Raw genomic sequence first — 22748 nt, forward strand, 5'->3', positions numbered from 1 at the left:
TCCTGTATCTGGGTTCCTGACGCTTTTGGATAACGCACTGCACGGTAGAACTGTGAGATGCAATGAACACTTTCCTCCCTTTGGGTCATAGAGTTTTTAATCACACCAACGAAAAGCAAACTAAGACAGAGCCAGAGTTTACAGTCACCACAATGTGCTTCTGACTACCTGGGCGAGCCTCTTCTTGGCTAGCAGGTGATGTCCCCTTGTTTCCTCACACAGCATGGTAGGTATTCTCTCCACTGTCTTTTCTTCTATCTATATTCCAAACTCCTAACGGGGCTTCTCTTCCAGATGACCTACTGAACTTCCAAAGGCTTCGTCTTCCAGTGTTACAGCGCTGAAGACACGGACGTCACGTTAGACACTTCCGCTTTGATGTGTAAAATATGCACCTCAGTCCTTGTCCTGTTACACACACACACACACACACACACACACACACACACACACACACCCCTTCCCACAGTGGAGTCAGTGTCCATGTCCATATTTATAAAGTGGTGGAAAGTGGTCTGCGGGCAGGTTCCTTTCATGTTTCCCAGGGAGCAGTTTCTTCAGGAGGTGCCAGATATCACCTCTGCTGTCTCTTCTGGAGCATCCTGAAGGTCCGTGATAACTCAAACCCCTTTCTAATTATCACCCCCAATCTGTTTTTTCAGGAAATGTAGACCTCAGTTATTCAGGGAGAAATGTTTGCTCCCTCGGGGCTTTAACCCGTTCCGTTTGATCCATTCTCCGCTTACTTGTTTGAAAGATGATTTTCTTTGGTGGCGGAGTAAAACCTCGTGATAAGCAAATGATCAAAAGGGTGGGGCTTGTGGTTGGGGTCAGATGTGTGCTTGTAGCTCCTCTGTTGGACAAGGTAGAGAACATCCTTGAAGTAAGCTCTCTCGGGGGCCTGTTAGTGTTGTGTTAGATTTCAAAAGAGAGGGACCACCCTCGGCTGGCACAGAGGCCTCCATCAGTGTAAGGTAAAATTCTTCAGGGTTCTGTAAATGGCAGCCTGAGCTTAACACTGGGTGTTGCTATTCTGTCTAAGCTCCACCCCCACAGCTACCTGGCAACAGCCAGGTATGCTCTGCCCCACAGTTGCCTGGCAACAGTCAGTGGTGCCTGGCTACAAAGGGGGCTGCTTGGCCCTTCCTCACTCTCTTGCTCTTGCTCTAACTCTTTGCTCTCCTGCCCTCTTCCTCTTCGTCCCTTTTCTTCCCTCCCTACCCCGCTTTTTCCTCCACGTGCCCATGGCTGGCCTCCTTTGTTCTCCTTTTACTCTTCTTCTCTCATTCGCGTCTCCGTGGAACCATGTTGGCTTGTGTGTTCTGTCTGGGACGTATGATTTAAACCCAACACTGGGAAGTTGTGTCTGCTGCCTAAAGCATCAGGGTTTTTTCTTCCAGTCATTCACCAAGCAAGTTCATGACTAAAGCCAATTTTATGGGCAGACTCTAATTCCCCCACGCCTTCTTTCAAAGTATTCCATTGGCCTCTTCAAATTTCAGGACAATAGGAACATTCTCTTCAGTCAATCTTCTCTTCCTTCCTTGACTTCAGGAAGACTTACTCCTCCTGCCCACCCCCAATCTTCTCAAAGGACCACTGGTTTCTTTCCGTTCCTCTGCACAGCTCAAACTAGAGGTGCGATTATCGCTTCTTGCATTTTATTACCAGCCTCCCCATGGTTTCTACCCACTGTACCTCTCACTACCAGAACCATCATTGTGTGGAGTTGGTGTACATCTTCCCTTGCTCCTCTCCTCTCCCTGCCCACTGCTCTGCTGTTGAGTGAGCATGCCCAAGGATGGCCGCTGGACCACTCTTCTTAGCTCAAATCCGTGCTCACCGACGCTCACTGGGTCCAGTTTGCCTTTCTCCTCCCCTCCCCTCTTAACTGCATGCGCTTTTTGATGTCCCTGAAGGACGATTTTCTCCTTTTCCCTCCTCTAAAGGTTTGCCTTCCTTTTCATATGTGGTCTCAGCTGGTCCTTTGCACTTCCTGGAGGAAATGACCACAATCCGAGGAGCGCCATGTTGCCCATCTGTGCCTGGTCCGTGTGCTGTGCCTTCTGTGACTGCAGTCCCCTACTCAGGCATGTTGCTTCATGGTTCTTTTATACAAGGACATCCTGGAGGAAAGTCCCCTATCAGCCAGTGACTGCTGGATGATTCCTATTTGAGCCTTGTTACCATTTCTTTGTAACCCGATCCCCAAAGATCCCTTATCCTTCTTCATTTACTACAGTTGTTTTGTTTGTTTCTTTCCTTAGAAAATCTCTTGAATTCTGTCATCTGTATTCAAAGTCTTTGTAACTGTGGTCAGCTTTCACATCCCCCCCCACCAAGACTCTTCTCTCTCAGGTGGCTCACATCCAAAATCCAGCGATTGAATGATTCATTGTTTTTATTTCTATCCCCGGTTACTCTCTGGCTGCTTCTACTTCTTCTTCTTCTTCTTCTTCTTCTTCTTCTTCTTCTTCTTCTTCTTCTTCTTCTTCTTCTTCTTCTTCTTCTTCTTCTTCTTCTCCTTCTTCTTCTTCTCCTTCTTCTCCTCCTCCTCCTCCTTCTCCTTCTCCCTCTTTCTCTTCTTCTTCTTCTTCCTCCTCCTCTTCTCCTTCCTCCTCCTCTTCCTCCTCCTCCTCCTCCTCCCTTTCCTTCTACTACTATTTTGGGCTGTCCTAGGACCTCTGCACTTGCTGTTCCTAGGCTGCAAATGCTCATGCCAGGACTTCATTAAAGTCCACATCCAAGTGTGTCCAGGAAGCCTTCCATAGCAGCCTGTTTTGCTTTATGCTTGTCTTCTAGGTTTCCTTTCTTTCCCCAGAATTACTTAACACCACACCTAACTTACAGGATTGTTTCTTTGTATCTAGTTTCTATCTTGCCATTCCAGGAGGGTTTAAGCTCTGAGAGAGCATGGCTGTTCACTTTGTCTGCCTCAGTCATTGGTTTATCTCCCTGATGTCTCAAGGGCAGAGCTCCAGGAAGTGGGTACTGCTTCTTTGTGGAGTGAGGAGCGATTGGCCAGCACTAATACTTTTTCCAAGGCGTAAAGAGCTGGGAGCTCTCCTCCTGTATCAGAAGACAGGAGTTCCTACTGCATAGGGTTATGAGGATTAGATGAGATAATGTATGTCTATAAAATGTGGGCCAGGCATGTAGGAATGAGATACAGAATTAAAATACACTACCTACTTTCATCCTGTTGCTGTCCTTTGGTGATGTCATGCCTCCGCTGATGTCATACTTCCACTGATGTCATACTATATTCTCATCTTCCTGTTATACCTCCCTCCGGGGTTGTAAGCACAGTGTGAACTCACTGGAGTTGATCCCAGCCCTGCCTGTCATTAGCTTCATGGTTTATTTATTTAATCTTTCTGAACCTCATTTGCTAACACCAGACTAGGCAATGATACTTTCTTGGCTGGATCTCGGTGAAGAGTAAAGGCTGTGTTAAACGGATCTAGGATCTTGTCTTGACACATAGTAACAGCTCCGTAGGTCACAGCCCTTGGCCTTGCACAGGGTGCAGATGTGGGTGGCAGAGGCGTGCTCACAGGCAAGGAGAATTAGGCGTCCGAGTCCGCAGCACCGTTCACATTTGGATTCTAAAATTGGATCCCTATCAGCGAGCAGCCTGTGCCATCCCAGCTCCTAACCCACGCCTTCCTTCTTCTCACCCAGATCTCTCCGTAGTGTTTTTTTGCTTTTTTTTAAAAGCAGAGACTGTAATTTTTAGCAATTCTTGAGATGTGTTTCTTTTTATAGTTTGTGTCTTTCATGGGCTCTTTTCCTCTGATTTTGAAACATCCTGTCTGGAATCTGGAAGACTACATGAGTCTCTCTTCATCCTTCGTCTTCCTTTACCTTAAAGCTTTCTCCGTAGCTTTCTGTCACCTTTGCCTCAGCATCCAGGCCCGTCTTGTTGGTTAGGTCACACTTAATTTACTCCCTCTGTTTTAGGGCATCCAAGGAGGAAATCAATATCTATCTATCTATCTATCTATCTATCTATCTATCTATCTATCTATCTACTGGGTGGGGTGGGGGCATGATAGAAAACTGTGTGAAGACATCTAACTGACCTGTTTTAACCTATTGTTCCCTCAAGTCAGATGCAGCCAGCATCTACCTCACAGGGCCTGCTCTGTACCACCCACTTCCCTCTCACGCATTCTTCAGTACTGCTGCCCAAACTTATCCACTGTCTCAGTTTCAGAGGGAGCTCCATGAATGGAAGAAGCCTTCCGGGGACAGAAGGGAGAGTTAAATCCCACCCCAAACACATGAGCTCATCGGCTCAGCATCGTGCAGAGCAGAGAGTGGAATCTTGCCAGCGTTTCACATTGACCAGGAAAACTCTCAGCACCATCTACTTCCTTATTTTCTTTACTTTAAAAAAAATTAATGTCTTTTGAACTCTGTCCTAGAAAACTGTGGAGCAAGGAAGACCACCTGATCCAATGCCTCAGTGTTACGGACATATGTAAAAATAAAGTAAAAATGGGGGTTGGGGATTTAGCTCAGTGGTAGAGCCCTTGCCTAGGGAGCGCAAGGCCCCCCCCACCTCCGAAAAAAAAAAAAGAAAAAAAAAAAAGTAAAATGACCTGAGGAAATAAATGTTAATATAATTTTAAAAATGATTTTCTTTTGGTAAGTAGAAGTGTTTGGGTAGAGTGGCCGCATAATTCTTGGTGCTTTCTACCTTTGGAACATGGCACTCTTTGTTGTACAGATCACGGCCCACTTTTGGAAGGAAGTGAATCTGGCGGCTAATTAGCTTGAATCTGTTTAAATGTCTGAGAGAAAGAGCTCTTCTTCAGCGTCTTGGATTCACAGAGCAGTGTTCCACCTCCCACAGAAACAGAGACGGAAAGAACCAACAGCTTTTCTCGCAACAAAGAAACAGCTCGTTAGCCCCTGCCCTGAAGTGTATGGAGTTATGTAATTCTGAAGTAGCCATCTCCCGTTTAGATCTCTTGAAAACAAGCAGAAAACATGGAGACGGGCCTTTTGAAGTCCATTTGTTGTATCGATTATGTTTCTTAAAGGTTTCACCCTTAATAATCTCACTGAAACTCTCTCAGCCAAGCTTTTGAGTAGGTCATGCGACAGGAAGACTTCAAATGTTAGAAGCTGAAATGGGGCTTTCCTTTCTTTCTCCCTTCTGTGAAGATTCTCTTTTCTTTGAATTCATTCTTCCCAATAAGAAAAGCACATGCCCTGGGGAGGGACCAGGTGCATAGTTATGAAAACCCTGAAAGTTAGAGATTTTCCAGGGTCACAACATTTTCTGGGCCGCGGAAGGAGTTAGACTTTGTTTTCCTTTTTTTTCCTAAGAAAGAGTTTCTCATCTTAGCTCCCAAATTGCCCTCCTCTTCTAGAGAAGAGACGGAGTCTTCAGTCTCCCACGGTGGGGATTTGCTAGAGTGACTTCAAACTGCAGGGTTGGGTTGGGTGAGAACCCAGAATCTGAGCTTTAACAAGGTCCCCGAGGTGATTCCCGTGCATACCACACTCTGAGGACTACAGCCCTGTAGCCTGAGGCAGATACCTGATCACTGGTCTCAACCACCTCCCACCGATTCCTGGAGGTACCTTCAGGACAGCTGCTCCAGGACCACAGAGGTGGCAGCAATGCTGGGCCTGAGGGTAGACTTGAGGCAAGCACTGCCACACTGCTAATTACCAGTTTACTCGCTGTGGATGGGTGTGGTGGGAGGGATGGCTAGAGACGGTCCTTGTCCTGTCCATCCTACCAGCTCATCTTGTAATTTAAGCAGCCTAGTCCGCCTCTTCATCAGCATTTTCTCTTTATTTCTCTTTTTTATTCCTCGGCTATTATATGAATATTACGACTGCCAGACCCTGCTCTATGATAAACAAGGCAGATGAGGACCCCCCCTTCCTGCTCAGATAGTTGACATTTCAGTGTGGACTAAAGAGAAAATAAACAGATAGACCCGGACTCCCCAGTTAATTACAGTGGTCACTGGGATGAAGTAAATAAACACGGCACCGTATGAAAGGCCGAGCTCTCAGCACTGCTGCTCCGTGGGGGGGTATCTGAGGGGGGTCTTGATGGATGGGCTTTGGGTAGGGGTAGGAATTGGGCCAGATGGTTGAATCCTCTGAGGAAACATCTGCTGTAGTGGGATATCCCATGCTACCAATGGTGGCCGCAACACGCTGAGCATTCCTTATGTGCCAGGCTATGTACCAAGCATTTCCCAGGCTCTGTTGGATTCAGGCATGGCTGGGTTTTGCCTCCACCTTCGGAGGAGGAGGAGTTCGAGGAGACATCAAGAAGTTAAGTGAGCAGATCAGGGTCACACAGTAGGAGGCAGTGTGAGCAATTAACCTGCGCTTTGTGGGAGGGCCAAACGCTCTTTGGTATCCTGTGGGTCCCTTCTTTAGTGTCCCTGGCTGAGGAAGCAGCACGGTGACAGAAAGCGCCCAGACTTGCCAACCACTGGACACCGTGGAGCACCAGGTTTTGCAAAGGCACTTGTAACCTGCCTTATGCTTGTAGGTGTCACAGGATCACCGGCCGATGACCCAGTGAGATTCGGATGAGCACAGTGGGCTGGAGGGAGGCTAAGCGTCTTCTGAGCGAGCTCCATGCTGGTGAGTGGCCTGAGCACTCACAGATCCGCTTCTGAATCTCAGACTCTGTCCTGCTTCCCTGACAGAGCCAGCTAATGGCTGCCGTGGCTTAAGACACGCGAGCCAAGGACCAAAACCTTCAGAGTCCTTCCTATCTGCCACGGGTCTGCCCCCCACCCCCATTCATGTGACCCCATCTTCTTGACTTTAGGGGACCTTGTTGCGAAATCGGTGTGGCTCCTTTCTCCATTCTGACAATGACTGGTAAGTCCTTGGACGCATCCTAGGATAATTTGCCAGTTTTCTTTCTCTCGTAATGGTGTCAACCCAGCAGGAAACCACTTCCAATCATTAACAAGCCAATATGGGTTCAGCTGTCACCGGCTCTCCACAGGTGGGGCTTGCTGGAAGGGGGGGGGAGTGGTGAGGGATGGAGGGGTGAGGAGCTGGTGTGGGGGAGGGGGTTAAAGAAACTACACTGTGAGAGGGCAATGATGATACCGACACTGTCATACCTGTCTCAGACGCTGTGGCCTCAGTAAATACTTGGAAAGCACAGGATGTAGTTGAAGGGAAGGTCCCAGGAAAGAGAGAAACACTGGAACGGAAGACCGATAGAGACCCTGTGCAGCCTTTCCAAGTTCATGCTCACGTGGGTCCCATGGTGGCACCCCAGTCACAGTGCAAATAATTCCCTGTCACAGCAACAAGGGCATCAATCAGATGACACCAAACACCAGGCTCTTGATCCCACGTTGTGGATGCGATGTACAATTTTGGTTAAAAATCTCCTTCTTGACCCACTTCTGGCCAACCTACTACTTTTAGAGTTTCTGCCCTGTTCTGCTTGGCCTGCTGTGGTGCGGGTCAGATTACGTGTGGGGAGATGGCCTGGCACTGTTCTTCTAGCCTCTGGGTTGGTGCAGGTTGGGGTTAGCTGGAAAGGACTCTCTCCTCTGTGATTTGGGGTTGAGCTGAATTGAGCCTGAGGAGGGAAACCAGGGCTCACTCCCAACTGAACAAGTTTGAATGTCAAGATCCTCGTGATCCGTATCAACACACCCCACACTGTCAGGATCCAAATGTCCCTGCAACTTCTCAAGCTTTTAGTGGGGAAAAAAAAGGTTTTATATATTTAAAGAGCGGCTTTTAGCTTTACCTAGCTCTGGAGTATTCATGAGCAAGAAGTATCATTGGTATCAACGGTTTTCTTCCTACTCTCTCCAGGGTATTTGTATGTAACAATTAGCTCTCCATAATGTACACATTAAATTGTTAGTGGGCTCACTATTGAAACCTATTAAAACTTGGTTTGTGGGTTGTTTTATAAAACAGTTTTATTTGTAAGATGTTCTTGGTAGGAGCCGGAAGACAGCTACATGGCAAACACTCTGCACAGCACATGTGTGTGAGGCTCTGGGCTCAGGATATATCGGCGTGCAGATCTCCAATGTTCTGAGTTGTCACGTAGACTTGGGCTGTTTTCTGACTAGACTCCAAGTGGCTCTGTGACGACAGCCTCAAACTTCTTAGCTCTTTTCTCTTCATGCCTCGGCGGGGATGAGAGTGGAAGACAGATGACCCCCGTGCACCCTTCTCTTATCTCTGGCTATTTTTTTCTCATGAAAATGAATCCTGACTTCTCCAACTCTCCCACCGTGTGTCTTTCAGAGGCCAGCAGCCCGAGACACACACGTGTTTTAGAACTCAAATGTGTACACTCCATTCTTATTCTAAAGCCGCGATGGCGTCCAACACTTCATTCCAAAATGATTTCTGTTGTGTGAGAGTTGGCTAGGAGACTTTCCCCGAGTCTTTTAAATTATAGGACATCGTCTCCTCTTCAGGCTTCCCAAACTGCAAACATGAACATAATCTTTGACTGTTATCCAAGGCTTTGCTAGAGCTTTAGACAGCCCCTATCAAAATCAGCCAGCCTTATGTATCGGCTTAATCGTTCTGTAAAAATCCTCTGGCAAGCTTCAATATGCCGGTATAACCATAACACAGGGGGGAGAATGCTGCCCCCATCAATAGGAGAACTGAGGACCAGGCTAACAGGTTTGTTGCACACTAATACGGAATAATCTCTGATAACTATAATTAACTCATATGCTCCTGTCACAGGTTGACTCACCAAAATACTTGCCCGTCACGACTGATATTCTTCTGCGAGACTCGAGCAGATGCCCCAACAACTGTCTGGAGCCTTCCAGTGTGCGCCTTTATCCTTGGTAGGAGAAGCATCTATTTTTAGGAAGGTATTTTGACACTTTACCTCTTGGCTACATTGTCTCTTAAAAAAAAAATCATCCCAGTGAATAGTCTCTCCCACTCCCTACAGGGCGTGCAGAGACACCCAGCCCAAGCATGTTCTCTGGCAGTCAACTGGCCCAAGACCAAAGCAGCTAATCAGCTCCGGGTTTATTTTGGGGTTGGAGGGGGGTGGGGGTGGGCTGGGGAGGAGGTACCTTCTCATTCACTGACAGCATGTCTCTCTGCTTCCTCTCCTGCAGGCCGTCCTGGTTAGCTTGACAGTTGTCTAGGGAATTCCAATCAAGGTTCCTCTTAGTGAGAAGGAACATGCCTCACGCTGGCTTTATCTGGGGACGTTTTCAGAAGGGCCAAAAATTGTTTCTCCAGTATTCCTGAAAACTGTATTTGCCTAGGAGAGAGTTAGGGAGACCGTGGCTGCTGGGAATAGCTGGCAACCATGATGAAGGAGAAGCCCATGGCAAACGAGGCAAGAAGAGATGTCTAGTTGACATGTAAACAAGAAGTAAGAGCAAAGGCATTTCTGTGAAACAAGGCAGGACAGAATTATACCAAAAGAGTCCCACCTAAGCCGGTGAGAACACATGAGGTCGCAGCAGGAAGGATGATTTCAGAGCTTCTTCACTGGGCCCCAGGGAGGGGCTATGGCACACTTTGATGACCTAATTCTTGGTTTCCTGGAAATTCATCCTCCCTGTGTTCTCAAGCCCTAAGTCCACAACACCGAAGCAACCGTAGCTTAAAAACCCGCAGCCTGAGGCTGAGGACATTTACCCACAGCACAAGGTGCCTTCAGAGGAGAAAGAAGAGAGGCCCACTGTCAGTGTTGTTTATAGTAAATATTAAAAAAAAATTAGAGTAGCAGCTGTCACGTTTTCCTGATATGAAACAAGGTTTAATTTGTTTTGGGGCATTGTGGAAGGCTTAACTCGTTTGCTGCTAAATTTTTCTTAGTGTTTTTTTTTTTTTTTTTAAGGTTCATGAATTTTCCTTTAATGAATTCTTGAATTCTTGTAAGTCAGTCACCAGAAGTAGAAAATATCCAGAAACTCTCCAACACTGTCCTAAGTGAAGGAAGGTCTCACCACACTGTGTTTCCTTCCTAACGCATTGCTGAGAATCCTATCCTGTGTTCAGTCTCTTTGGCAAAAACAAAATTCCACCCCCCCATCTCCTCAAACTAAAATCCATCAAATGAACTCCCTCCCAAGGAACAAATAACTTTTAGGTTGGTCATGTAGTTATCAAATATGATTGATGGCATTCGCCTCGAATCTAGTCGGTGCCAGCAAGGCTGGAGGAGAGAGCAGAAATTTCCTAGACTTGGAGGATTTTTGGCATTGTCTCTAAACAATCACATTAAGACCTCCATGTATTGACAGCTTGAAGATTCCAAGAGAGATAATCTGTTCTAAGATTTGGAAAATAATGATTGAGAATCAGGACATTTCCTGAGGATAAGTGGCCAGCTGGAGAGAATTATCTCTCAGCCTTAAGTTCACCCAAGTGCCGTTAACCCACCCAGTCCCTGGGCTGGAGCTAGACCGGTGGCCGTGTTTGTAGGACACATGCTATTTTCCGTGAGGGGAACCAGAGTGAGGATGACCATTGTTTGCAGAGAACTTGTTTCGTAACTTGAAGGTTGTAAGTTTGAGAGTTTCCTGGAATAGCAAGTATGACTAGTAGGGAAGTTTAATGTTGTTACTGGTGGCTGGAGCTGGCCAGGCGGATCCAGCAGGCGGCGGGGTGGAGACCTGGCACAAGGCTCTGTCTGTTCGCTGTGCCAACAATCCCTGAGCTCGGTGCCATGTGCCTACAGCAGCTCGGCAGTTCTATAATCTTGAGAATCGCAGGCCAGAGCCTCTCTTGGCAATCTTTTGAAAGTTCTGTCACAATCCTTGGAGAAGCGGTAAAGAAGCCACTGAAGTCAGCTAAGGGGGGAAAAGAATAAAAACAACTGCCTTGGAGCCTTCCTAGAGAAAGAGTTATTGCTTTTTAAGGTCTTGGCAATTACACTTCAAAGCCAAGCTGCGTCGTCAAAATTTCCCTATTTTTCTTTTAATCATTAATGCTGTCCTCTATTTGATATTCTTTCAACGCCTGGCATTCCACAAAGCAGGAGATTAGCAGTTCTTACTCAGGACACAAGCACAGCGGCAGCCAGAAGAAGGTTCAGTCTGGGACAACATTGCTGGTTGAGCTCTTTGACCGTTAGCCCAGTACAATGGACACACTATTTACATTTTCCCAGAGTCGTAGCCATCAAGCAGAGCACATTTTAAGAGTAGAAAAACCTTCACTCCAGCATTACTACCTTTAAAAACTCGCACCTCACCTTTAAAATGAAACAGGGGTCTCAAAATGGTGTATCTAAGTGTATGAATGAATAACTGGGGGGTGGGTACAATGACTTAAAAAAAATCATTCCCGTTTGCATTTATAATACGTTTTAGAGTGAGCAATGAATATTTTATGCAGAACCCATTTTCGACTTGAAGATGGTTTATATTTAAAATTCCCTATTCAAACGTGTTCCCACAAAGAGAACGGCCCATTGTCTGTTCCCCATTGTTTCCATGTCTGTGCTCCTGTCAGAAGGGAGCGTTCAGTGATATTCCAGGAACAAGTTTCCATTTGTGAAAGAAACCAGTAGAGCCCATTTATGCTAATGTGTTATGCTTAGCTGACCTTTGATTCCACACGTGACTGCACAAGCAAATAATGAGTGAAGATGGACGCCTGGCATTGAGGTCCAGGCACTGGAGTGGGGGATTCAGGTTAAAATAGGATTTGTTGCTATAGGCTCTTCTTGCTTAGCTTTCGCAGAAAATGGCAGGGACATGAATGGTGTGGACAAAGATTCATGAAGGAATTTGTGCTGCTGCTGCTTCAGCGGGTGCCCTTGTCCTACCTCCTGTCCTCTGAGGTGTCCTGCTGCTGAATCCTTCCTTTCCCCTGTCCTCTCTTGGGGACGTTTGGGACCCACTGCTTTTGGTACAAGAATAACTGAGTTGAAAGTTGTCTTTTATCCAGCAAGATCCTGAACACATAAATACCTTCTATCAGAAGCCATCTGACCCTCAGGAGCTAGTGTTCATGTCTTTGCTGTCTTGGTAGCATGGACTATGGACTACTAATGAGTATAGCCTACAGATTCAGAGAGGTAGACCAGAAGGAGCTTTGGAGATCATTCAGTACAAGGAGCTTCTGAGTCTTCATAATATATATATATATATATATATATATATATATATATATGCACACACACATATTGGTTCTAAGTAGGTTTTATTTTATTTTATTTTAGGGCATGAACATTCTGTCATTGTTCTTTCCTATCCCTCATTTAAAGATTTTGAGAACCCCTGGTGACTTCCTTTTATTGACAAGGAACTAGAAGTCTAGATGTATCTTAACTGAATGTTGTTGCAAATATGGAGAAGTCCATCCAGCCCTGGTTTTCTGGTTTAAACCGTATGGAATTAACATGCCACTGCTTTTTCTTGAATTTTCTTGTCTGGAAAGGCTTGAGCAGAGTGTCAACACCCTGTGTCTGTGTTATCTCTTAAAATTCTTGGGTGTGTACAGTCGAGCATGTGTGACTATGTGAGTACTGCCATGTGCATGCAAGCACGAGCTTGCTCGCGCTACGCTATGGGTATGGGAGCAGTCATGCAATAAATCTCTAGAACCTGGGGATCCCGTGGGCTACCTCATAGCTGAGGGGGACAGTGATTGGAATATTTTCTTAGCTTTCCATATTATGGTGTGTGCTGGTGTTGTGGTAACTCATGATAAATATTGTCTCCAATCCTTTGGCCTCCACTGTCACTATCATGACTCTAAAACCCATGTTGAGTAAAGATGTCTTGATGCTGAGGGAGGTTATAAAGAGAAGGAGAGTTCTTAATATTGTACCCAGGGCATTCGTATACAGCATATTGTGGCCCAGGCTGACAGGCCACTGTTTTCAATTCTGGAATGGTCAAGGAACTCATAGTCACAGTTTGGATCTGAATGCTTTGAACCCTACACTGCTACATTATTGAACCCTAGACTGCTGACAGGGCAGTTATGCCCTTCCCCCAAGTACTTGGGGGTTCTATTCAGTTCTGTTTAGTACAAGAAACACATCTGCAGTCATCTTGGAGGCCAGGCACAAGCTGTCAGCCCCTGTGACAGGAAGACTCTTGAAGTTCACTTAGGTCTTGGCGTTCAGCTTTCGTTATAAAAGATCATTCACAAGGAATTCCACATTGTTGATGGGAATAAAAGAAGCGATGCTGCTGCCATGCAAATCAGTATGGAGCTCCCTCAAACAAACAAAAAGTAGGATGGCCATATGGTCTAGAAATTCCACCACTATTCATCCTCCGAATCTGAAACAAGCTAGCCAAAGAGATGTTAGCATGAGTGTGTGAAGCGGTACTTTAAGAACAGCAACACGGAGGCAGTGTTGATGCCTATCAACAGGTGACCACATAGAGACAACACGGTATCTATGTGCATGGAATATGACTCAGCCTGGAAACCAAGAAATTCTTCTAGGTGCAGCAATATGGATGGATCTTAAAAAGTCCATCCATACACGGGCTCTAAGGCAGGAACTACAGGGTAATTGTTGCATGATGGCAGTTGGATGCAGGGCGTAGAAAAATGGTCAGGCTTATAGAATGAAAGAGAGGAATGATGTTGGTAAAAGGAAGAAAATGGGACACACTGGTTCAAGGGCAAGACGTCTCAGTCAGTCGGATGAAGGAGCTGGGTCTGCTGGGTGTTTTTGTAGGTGTAGTCACTAGTGAATGGCATGATTTAGCTCTCGCTGAAAGGGAGCTCTCCCATTAAGTGGTCTTGTCACAATAAAAAAAAAAGTGTTGACACCTTAAATCGTTACGAGAACTAGGTTGTTTAATAGATATAGTGGGGAGTGTCGAGTGTCCCTTGTGAGCATGGGAAAACATGGGCCCTATTGTCCCCAAATATTCTAATTCAAATGAGGTGAGAAATTTACAGTTTTAGAACATTCTAGATCCCTCTTTGGATGTTTTCACCGGTGTTGTGTTGGTGTCTGTGTCCATAGCTACAACCTCCATTCCTGAGGTTGGGTCGCTTATAACAAGAGTTCTGTTTGCCTGTTTGAAGGCTTAAGATGGTCGGCTGGTTCTGGCGAGGGCCCCCTGGCTGCATCGAACCATGGCACACTGGGCGTCATGGGGGATTCATGAGAGAGCAGGAGATTGCACGGTGGGACAGAAAGCCACTGAATGCAGAGTGGCCAGGATTAATCTTTGTAGTTCCCTCCCTAGGAACTGAGATCTCAGAAGTACGTTCTCCTTTCTGATGGCAGTCATGCCCCCTGGGGGTCCTATGAGCATCTTGTACCATGACTCACCTCTTAAACATTTCACACCCTATGCCCAGCATCCGCAGCGAAGACCAAACCTCAAACACTTGGGTCCTTGGGGGCCAAGACGCAAGGAGATTACAGCAGAAGCAGAAATTTATGATGCTCTTGCCTGAGAAGCATTGTTTGCAGGAAGCCCAATTTGCCACCAGGGCTTTGATGGAACCCTTGAGTCAAACCGTGGAATCTTTACCTGATTGTCCTGTTACGTTAGATGGATTGGTGATGTTAGAAGGCTTGAAGCCATATATAGCTTGGCATACCTATTATGGGCAGCCAATGAACAGTAGTCACGCATAGCAGTTTGTCACCACCAAGCTCAAGGAAGGCAACAGAGAACAGTTGAATTGTGAGCCTTCGAACTTCGTCATGGGACCACGTGGGAAACTGTGATCGGGGATTAGAATTCATACATACTTCTAAGCATTTACACGAAGTGGAGTGCATTCGTGGGGAAACACTTAAGTCAGCCCCAGGCTTACACGCACGCACACACACACACACACACACATATGCACAGGACTCCATAAATGCACAAGGCTCTCTCTCCAATCCAGAGCTCACCAATTTGGCTAATTTAGCTAACCAGCTTGATCCAGGAGTCCTCAGTCTTGGCTTCTCCAGTACTGGAATGACAGCACCTAGCTCTTCGATGCGATCTGAGCACCCAAACTTTGGTCCTGAGACTTGTGCAGTAAGCATTTTACACACTGAGCCTTCTCCCTAGCCCCAAGGCCAGACTATTTTAAAACAGTTTTTACATTTATGTAGATTGGAGAGTTGATTAACTCACGCTCTTTGAAGCCCTACTCCAGTTATATTTAAATAATATATATTTGGCTTCTTGTCTTTGTGGAAACAGTGAAGTGTTTTTTTTCTTGACTGGCAACATCTGTTGCAGCTGTTGTTTTTTTCCATTCTATGCGATCATAAGAATTTGTCTTCTAGATCTGGTAGTTGTAAGTAGAGGGGCTTTTATTTCCTGAAGAGAATGAGGGCTTTTTATGACAATGAATCGATCGAGTGGCAATTACATGTAACAGAGAAATTGTGCTAAGATTAGAGTGTACGATTCCAAAGTGACTCTTAAATCACACAGTCAGTGTTTTGAGACGAGAGAACCCGTAGAGATCATCTACCTTTACACCAGTCTTCCCGAGGAGTAAAACAGGACACAAATCGGTCAGGTTCTCCACCTACTGCCACACAGCAAGTCATACTAGAATCCTAGCGTCTAGCCCCAAGGATGGGAACATTAAGCATTTACAGATTCAACCCCATGATTTCAGTTCTACACCAGTCACTTAAAACCTATGGCAGGGAGTCATCGCTTTGCTGAAGCAGAGGACTGATGCCTGTCTGGGAGTTGTTGATACCCCGAGATGGGTCAGTCACTCCCCTGGAGCAGAAGCCTTGCTGACCGCTTGGTTTCTTAGACAATTCAGCCATCTTGGTTTCTGCTCCAATGGGGTCTCTTCAATGAGGTTGATCATGTTTCATTGCCTGGCTCATGTAGCAGGCTGTCAATAAAATGTTTCTTAATGAAGGAGTGAGTGAAAGAGTACCTTTTATAGAGAAAATTACATGCTGCCGAGGCTTTCGTGAGCCTGCGCACTCACGGTTTCTCAGCTGTGGTGGAGGTGAAGGTCAATTGCAGTTCCTACGAACAGGAAAGAGCCTTGGGTAAGTGGTTGGGGGCTGTCTTGATGATTTCTCCAAAGGGAGAAGCAGGGCTCATAATTTTGTGATTTAAAAGGCAACATTACAATAGAGACTGAAACTTATCGAATCAAATCCCTTTAGTTCTAAACTGGTCCCTGAGATTAACTTGGGAACATTTCAAAATGGCCCAGGCCCTTTTGGTCTTTTACGACTTGTTCGATAAACGACTGCTCTAGGGATAAAAACAGTCATGCCTGGATGCTCAGTGTTGTAATGTGATCAAAACTCCCCTCCCGAACACACATATTTGGCTAGGGCAAGACACTGGGCCTCTAGAGTTCTTGGTTTCCTCATCTGTAAAATTGACAGTGACTCTTGCTGTTAGAAAGGTTTCGGGGAGTTCACAGTGAGCCCCTTGGGAAGACGCGTGGGCCAGATGTGGTGTTCTCTCTCATAGCCTCCCTGAACTACAGCACAGAGCCCTCCCCGGTTTCTGTTGCTTGTTAGAGAAATCCCACATCAGCTGCTCAGTCTGAGAGCGTGATGGGTGGCAGGGAGAACGTCCTGTGCGTTTTGTATTCTGATGCCTGGTGAGTATTTCTTGGATAAGTAAAATCCCACACAGTAAGAGATAGTTATGATTTCATCTGGGACGTCTGGCTCTGCGGCACGAAGGTACTAGGGATCTCTGCAGTGTGCAAATGCTCTCACTTCCTGTCTTCAGTCCTGGCCAGGCAACAAGGAATTGGAGAACGCTTCTAACTCACGGGTTGACGACTTTTGGCACACCATCGGATTGTGCTGAAAGCTGTCAAGTTGGCATTTCCTGAGCAGGGCTTGGGTTGGCTCACCTTCAGGAAATCTGTACTTTGGGAGGGGGATGTTTCTAAAGGCTTATAGAGATCTGGTCTCTCCTCCCCAGTTAAAAGTGGAGCCATGGAATAGCTGACATCAATGAATAAGATATTCCTGGAAAGGTGAAGGCACTCTACATAGTGTCATGGATGTTGGTTCTCCTGCCCTCCACCTCACCTGTTGCTTGAGTCCCAGCCTAGCGCTTGTTACTGTTGACGTTTTCTCTCCTGGCTTCTCTGAGCGAGTTTGTTTTGGGAAGGTGTTAATTTTAAGCGAGGCCCAACTTGGTGCTGCTCTTGTAAGTTGGCCTTAGTCTAACAAATGGCGGCGAATTGAAAGCCAGTAGTGACCGTGGACCATGTTGATCTGCAGGCCAATTCTGCAAGGCCTGTAGACCAAGGGGCCCTCCCAGTGGGCAAGGGTGGTGGGCTTTGAGTGTATTCCCTTTTCTAGATATGTCTTAAGCTCTTGTCCAAGCCGTTCCCTCTTCTCTCTTGCCACAGAGTAAGTCAGTCCTCTGCTCTACCGGTGACCACACCCCTCCTTACTGCTCAGCAAAATATTCAGCTCAGTGTGAAAAAGAGAAGAGAGGAAGAGGTGGGGGGGGGACGGAGAGTCAGCTCACGGTGGGTAACAAAGATAGGGCCTTCACTGATTTTTTGCACCGGGCTGCCTTTTAACTTGTACGTGGTGTGGCCACCCCCACAATGTGACAGATTACCGTTCAAAGACTAACATCTCAGGGCTTTCGTCAAGCTAAAAATAATACGGATTATAAGAAATCATAGGAGCAGAATTGGAAAAGTGCTCGGCTCCAAGATTACTTTCGTGCAATAAAGCATTTGCTTTGCTACAGTGTTTTATTGTTCTGTTCTCCCCAAAGCACGATTTACAATGGCTTCACTAAAGGCTTTCCAGTCCTTTTGGTAAGTGATCTTTTGTTTATGTGTCTTTTAATTACCCAGATCATGTTTTTTTTTTTTTTCCTTGACTTCAGCTCATCTTAAAAGTTTTCAGAGGCCGTGCCAGGATAGCTTAAGGGGCACCAGGTTTCTCACTAAACTGCCAGAAAACCACTATGTGTTTGTTCTGGGAATTGTAAAAAAAAAAAAAAAAATTAGGAAGTGTAAGGGAGTGGTCTTTGTAATCATTTCGTGGGCCCTAAACAATTTCCATGCTTTCTTCTTAACCTAAACCAAAGCTATATATGGTCTCGGGATGAAATAGTCTCATGCCAGAGGCAATTATTCTGATGTCTGTCTTGAAGGCTTGACGCAGCAAGCTGACATTTCCTAAGTGAAGTCATGTGATGTTGGAGCACCAGGCATGTGCCCTGGACTGCTTGCAGCCTTTCAGTTAAAGACACAGGCCCCTTTAAGGAAAGTGCTTACATCCTTGGAACAAGTCTCAAAACTTTTCACGTTAAGCAAATTGCAGGCTTTCCTGAGGGCACAAACTCAAGCGAATACGCACTCTGACGGGAGTTTCTGACATTCACTCACACACGAACGTCATGTGGCTGGAAAACACGATGTCTTTTGGAGAAGAGAGACGAGGCACGAGTCTGTTTTCCCGTTTGCCTCTTTACTGTGAATTTGGTCTGAAGTCCTGTAACATGTTTTTTTGGGGGGCGGGGAAGGGGCAGTGAGTGATCGTGAGCCAAACACCCATTGTTTGCCCACTTTCCTGTCCGCTGCGCTGCGGGTGACGAGTCAAGTGATACATACAGGGCTCTGTGTGGGGCAGGTGGCCGCAGCTGGAGTGTGGGGCTTGCTGGCTTTGAGCTCACACTTCTACCGGCTTCTCTGTTGTCTCTGGTGCCCCGCCTAGTCTTGTCCTGCTACCCCAGGAATGATAACATATGAACTCACAGAGACTATGACAGCATGCGTAGGACCCGCACAGGTTCAAATCATTGCACAGGTTGCACGCCTAACCTCATTCTGCTTTCTAGAGCCTGAAGTTTTGCTAATCATAGAGAGGAGGGAGGAGCCCTGACAAACAGGCTCTCCTGCTAATGTCAAACGCTCGTGAAATACTAGCTGTGTGTGTCAGGTTCTGGGCTTTACATGCACCGATTATCAATACCCGTCTTGGCAAGCTGGTAAATGCAGGCTCAGGGTTGGATAGCTTTCCTGCAGTGACTGCCTCTGGTGAGCCCCTCACTGCCGTGTGACCACAGCTATCTCGTAATCTTCGCTGTTAGACACAGCTCTTCTCATCCGGGATCCATGTCTTCCCACTGTAGACAGCTAAGGGGCCGGGCAGGGTCTGTTTCCACCCTTGGTTCGCAGAGCCAGCCCCAATCTACTGTTGCTTGTTCTGGTGTGCTCCAGGTCTGATGACAGCAGGGGCTTGGTCCTACAACATTAAATGTTACTGTCGTCTCTTTTATATAGTAGAAAAAGAAATTGTCAGTATCACTCAAAGTTCAAGAGCATAGACTCCGGGCAGTCTCCATAGGTACTCGCCGGTGACTTTATAGTGGATGATAGAGTAGACATTTTAGTCTCAAGGGCTTTGTTTTTTATAGTCTAGGTTAATAAATAATCTTGTGTCCTTTAGTAAATTTAGCCCAGAATTAATCTAGGCCAGACCTGTGTCCTTCTGTCTGTCCCCTGCTCAGGTTATTAGTGTATGATCTGTTGTTCTCTATTTCCAACTGTCCTTTTACACTTGAGTGTATTCACAGACTGCTAGCGCTCGAGATTGGATCTAAATACCCAGTCTCTGCCAGCCCCCTTCTACCTGACTCAGGCCTGCCTCACACAGGAGTTTCTATTGAGTTCAGGGTTTTGGTATTATGATGGTGTAAAATCAGTGTCCATTCAGAACTATACTTAGAAGGTGTAGCAGCCGCCCCCCCCCCATTAGTGATAGGTGGAACCCCACTCTGCCCTTGCATTGACTAGTTTCACTGAGCTGTACCTTCTTGTGTGGCAGATATAAACACTGGGTGTTCTACACTGCTCTGTGTTGCTAAGTTACAATATCCAAGTGAGCGGTAAGAAGTGGGTGTTTGAGTCGCAGTATCTCCAGTTCATGCTGGCTTTTTTGGGACCTTCTGTATATCAAGAGTCATCCTGCCTCCCTCCCACTCAACCATCTGAGTAGAGAACCTTTCATTGTGGCTCTGAGCCCCCGGATATGCGATCTCATACAGGGAGAGAGAGCCTAGAGACTTAGAATATTCTATTTTTTTTTTTTTGTGTGTGTGTGGCAACTCTGAGACCTTGTACAACCTAAGACAACCAGCAGTTGCTCTAGATTCTGGAGCCCTGTACATGACTTTTTGAAACCCCACCCCCAAAGCAAGAATACATTTAACTAAAACAATCTTGATAATAATCCTGACTGACAGAGTCAAAGGTCGAAGTCGCCTGGATCCCCAGATCTGGACACATCCGTCATGATGTGGGTTGAGTCTGACAATTGCGTGACCTCACTGTGGTGAGCACAGATTCTTGTCTGACTTCATCACCCTTTCACCAGAGCCAATCCTGGCCTCCGTGTCTTCCGACCTGTTCGGGTTTTGATCGCTTCTGCTTTGATGCTTGGGGATTTATTAGTCAACCAAGCACTTACCAGGTACCTGTCACACCACTGGGCTTTTGTTTAAACATTCTCACCGGATCCAGGTCATCTGTCTGGCTCTGTAGAAGAACATATTTGTGACATAACGTCGTACTGTGGCCTACCAGGAGGCTGATGACTCTCGCGGTGGATCGTTTCCCCTCTGCTTCGCCGGACATGCCTGGCCACTTGTGTGTCTGGCCGGGAGCAAGACATTCTTTATTATGGGACTTTTGGCTCGATTGCTTCAGAGCCTTGCATTGTCCAATTACCTTTCAGGTTTTACAAGGTGCTATATCCTTTTAATGTCTTCTGGGAAGCAAGATCCTCCCCTAGCAGTGAGATCCTCCCCTGGGCAGTGAGATCCTCCTGTACCCATTGCAGAAAGTACAATAACAGATAGATAGCCAGAGCAGTTGTGAATTGCAGCAGCGGTTAACGTCAAATTGGTAGGGCAGTGATCCAGTGAAGTTCATATCCACACAATGCACCCCCCCCCCCAGGCTGGAATGCTGTCTCAACCATTTCTAATGGCAGGGTCGTAAAAGCATAAAACTGAAGACCTCTTTCAGAGAGGAGCAATAAATGGAATTCATGTGGGTGACCAAAACTCTTAACGAGGACTAGACCGGACACCGGTTTTGTTTTGGGACAACATTGCCTTAGTCAGGACGGGACCACAATCCTCTCTGTTTCTCCCCAACTCTCCCCACCCTGGCTTTCTTTCTTGACCGCAGAGGGCAGAGGATGAGTTTGCTGGCCTGCTAGACACTGGTGGTCTACAGCTGCTTAGCTCTAGCATGGCCCGTCTACACGGGAGCATGTGGCACAATACTCCTACACAATCAACAGGGCCCCAAGCATTTGCATGCCCATCCTACCCAGCTGCCTTTCAAGCAGCAGGAAGAACCAGGACCAGATGAAGAAACTTGCCTGGAAGCCAGAGATTAGCCCATGCACGCACCCCTATGGTTGCTTCGTACAGAAGGGCAGAGTGGGGTATCGCACATCAGCCTCCTTTCACTGGGTGTCAAAGGAGCGTGCGTCCTAGACATCACCTCTTCAAAAGTGTCAAGGAAAGGAGATGTTGTGACTTGGTAGCCAGAGTGAGATGAGCGGTCAAAACCAGCAGGACAGCTTTGGAGTTACTGCTGTTGGGTCCTTTCACGGGATCTGCATGCATTGTTTCCTAGGTAGCTAGACAATATCCTAGGCAGGAGAGTGGATCCACAAGTGGAGTTGCTTTAGTGATGTATCTTGTGATTGTTGACATTGCGGTTCATAAAAACGACCGTTTCGTTTAAGACTGAAAAGGCCCATGAACATTTATATAAAAATAAAATAATATAAAATCTATATAAACCCGGAAAGATAAATATACGGAAGTATGTAAAGCATATAGGGCTTGGCCGTGGAGGACGAACATCGAGTGCAGCTGTGTAATCCTGATGAACGCCTGAATGGCTTTGCCTCAGCCGCTCAGCGCTGAGTTGGGCCATTTGTGATTGAGCGTGATTATAGCGGTTCCTTTAGACCGTGTGGACCTGGTATAGAATATGTCCCATTTTATTTCGTCCAATTTGAGGGCATATATTCAAGCTAAATGCTGGATGTGACTCCTGGAGGATGCCAGCATTTGCCCACTAATTGACCCGTTAAGAACCAGCTGAAGCCTGCTCTCCAGTTGTGGTCAGGAGGCAAACTCCGTGAACTGACTTCATGTACTTAACCAGGCTGGCGTCCTATTTAGATGTGTCTGCTTAAAAAAAGAACACCGAGAGAACTCATCTCTGAAGCTGATGGCCCTCGTGTGTTCTTACAGTCAGATGGCCGCTACTGCTCTGTTCTCAGAGCTCAGGTGTGGCTGAGCCTCTGGGCGACTGCAGGAACGGAGGGTTTGAGGCAAGCCAGCTGCAGCTGGTGGCATGGCAGAAGCAAAAGTCCGGGAGGCAATTTGGGTTACCTTCTAATCTTGCCACGCCCCTTCCTTTGATGTTTAGCCACAGTAGGAACTTGACTACAGTTCTGTCCTGTGTGTGTGTGTGTGTGTGTGTGTGTGTGTGTGTGTGTGTGTGTGTGTGTGAGATGTGGAGGTTACCGACAGTGTTTTCGGGATGAAGTCAGTTCATGGAATTTGCATGTCCCTTACTGGACGATATCAGGGGATTTGTGTTGGAAATGGGATCTGTGGGACAAGGACTAGGAATTTCCCCCCTACTGAAGAGGGTGTGGAGGCTCCAGAGAAAGGGCTTTGGGTCACAGGAAATCATTGTGTCTGGCTGATAGAGACTCTTAGTTAATGTTTTTAATGACAGTTGTCCCACTTGGAAGAAGCCTGCAAAAGAGAAATCTGATGCCTTGGGCCTCAGGCAGG

Source organism: Rattus rattus, chromosome 1 (genome assembly GCF_011064425.1).
Source record: "Rattus rattus isolate New Zealand chromosome 1, Rrattus_CSIRO_v1, whole genome shotgun sequence".
NCBI classification, from domain to species: domain Eukaryota; kingdom Metazoa; phylum Chordata; class Mammalia; order Rodentia; family Muridae; genus Rattus; species Rattus rattus.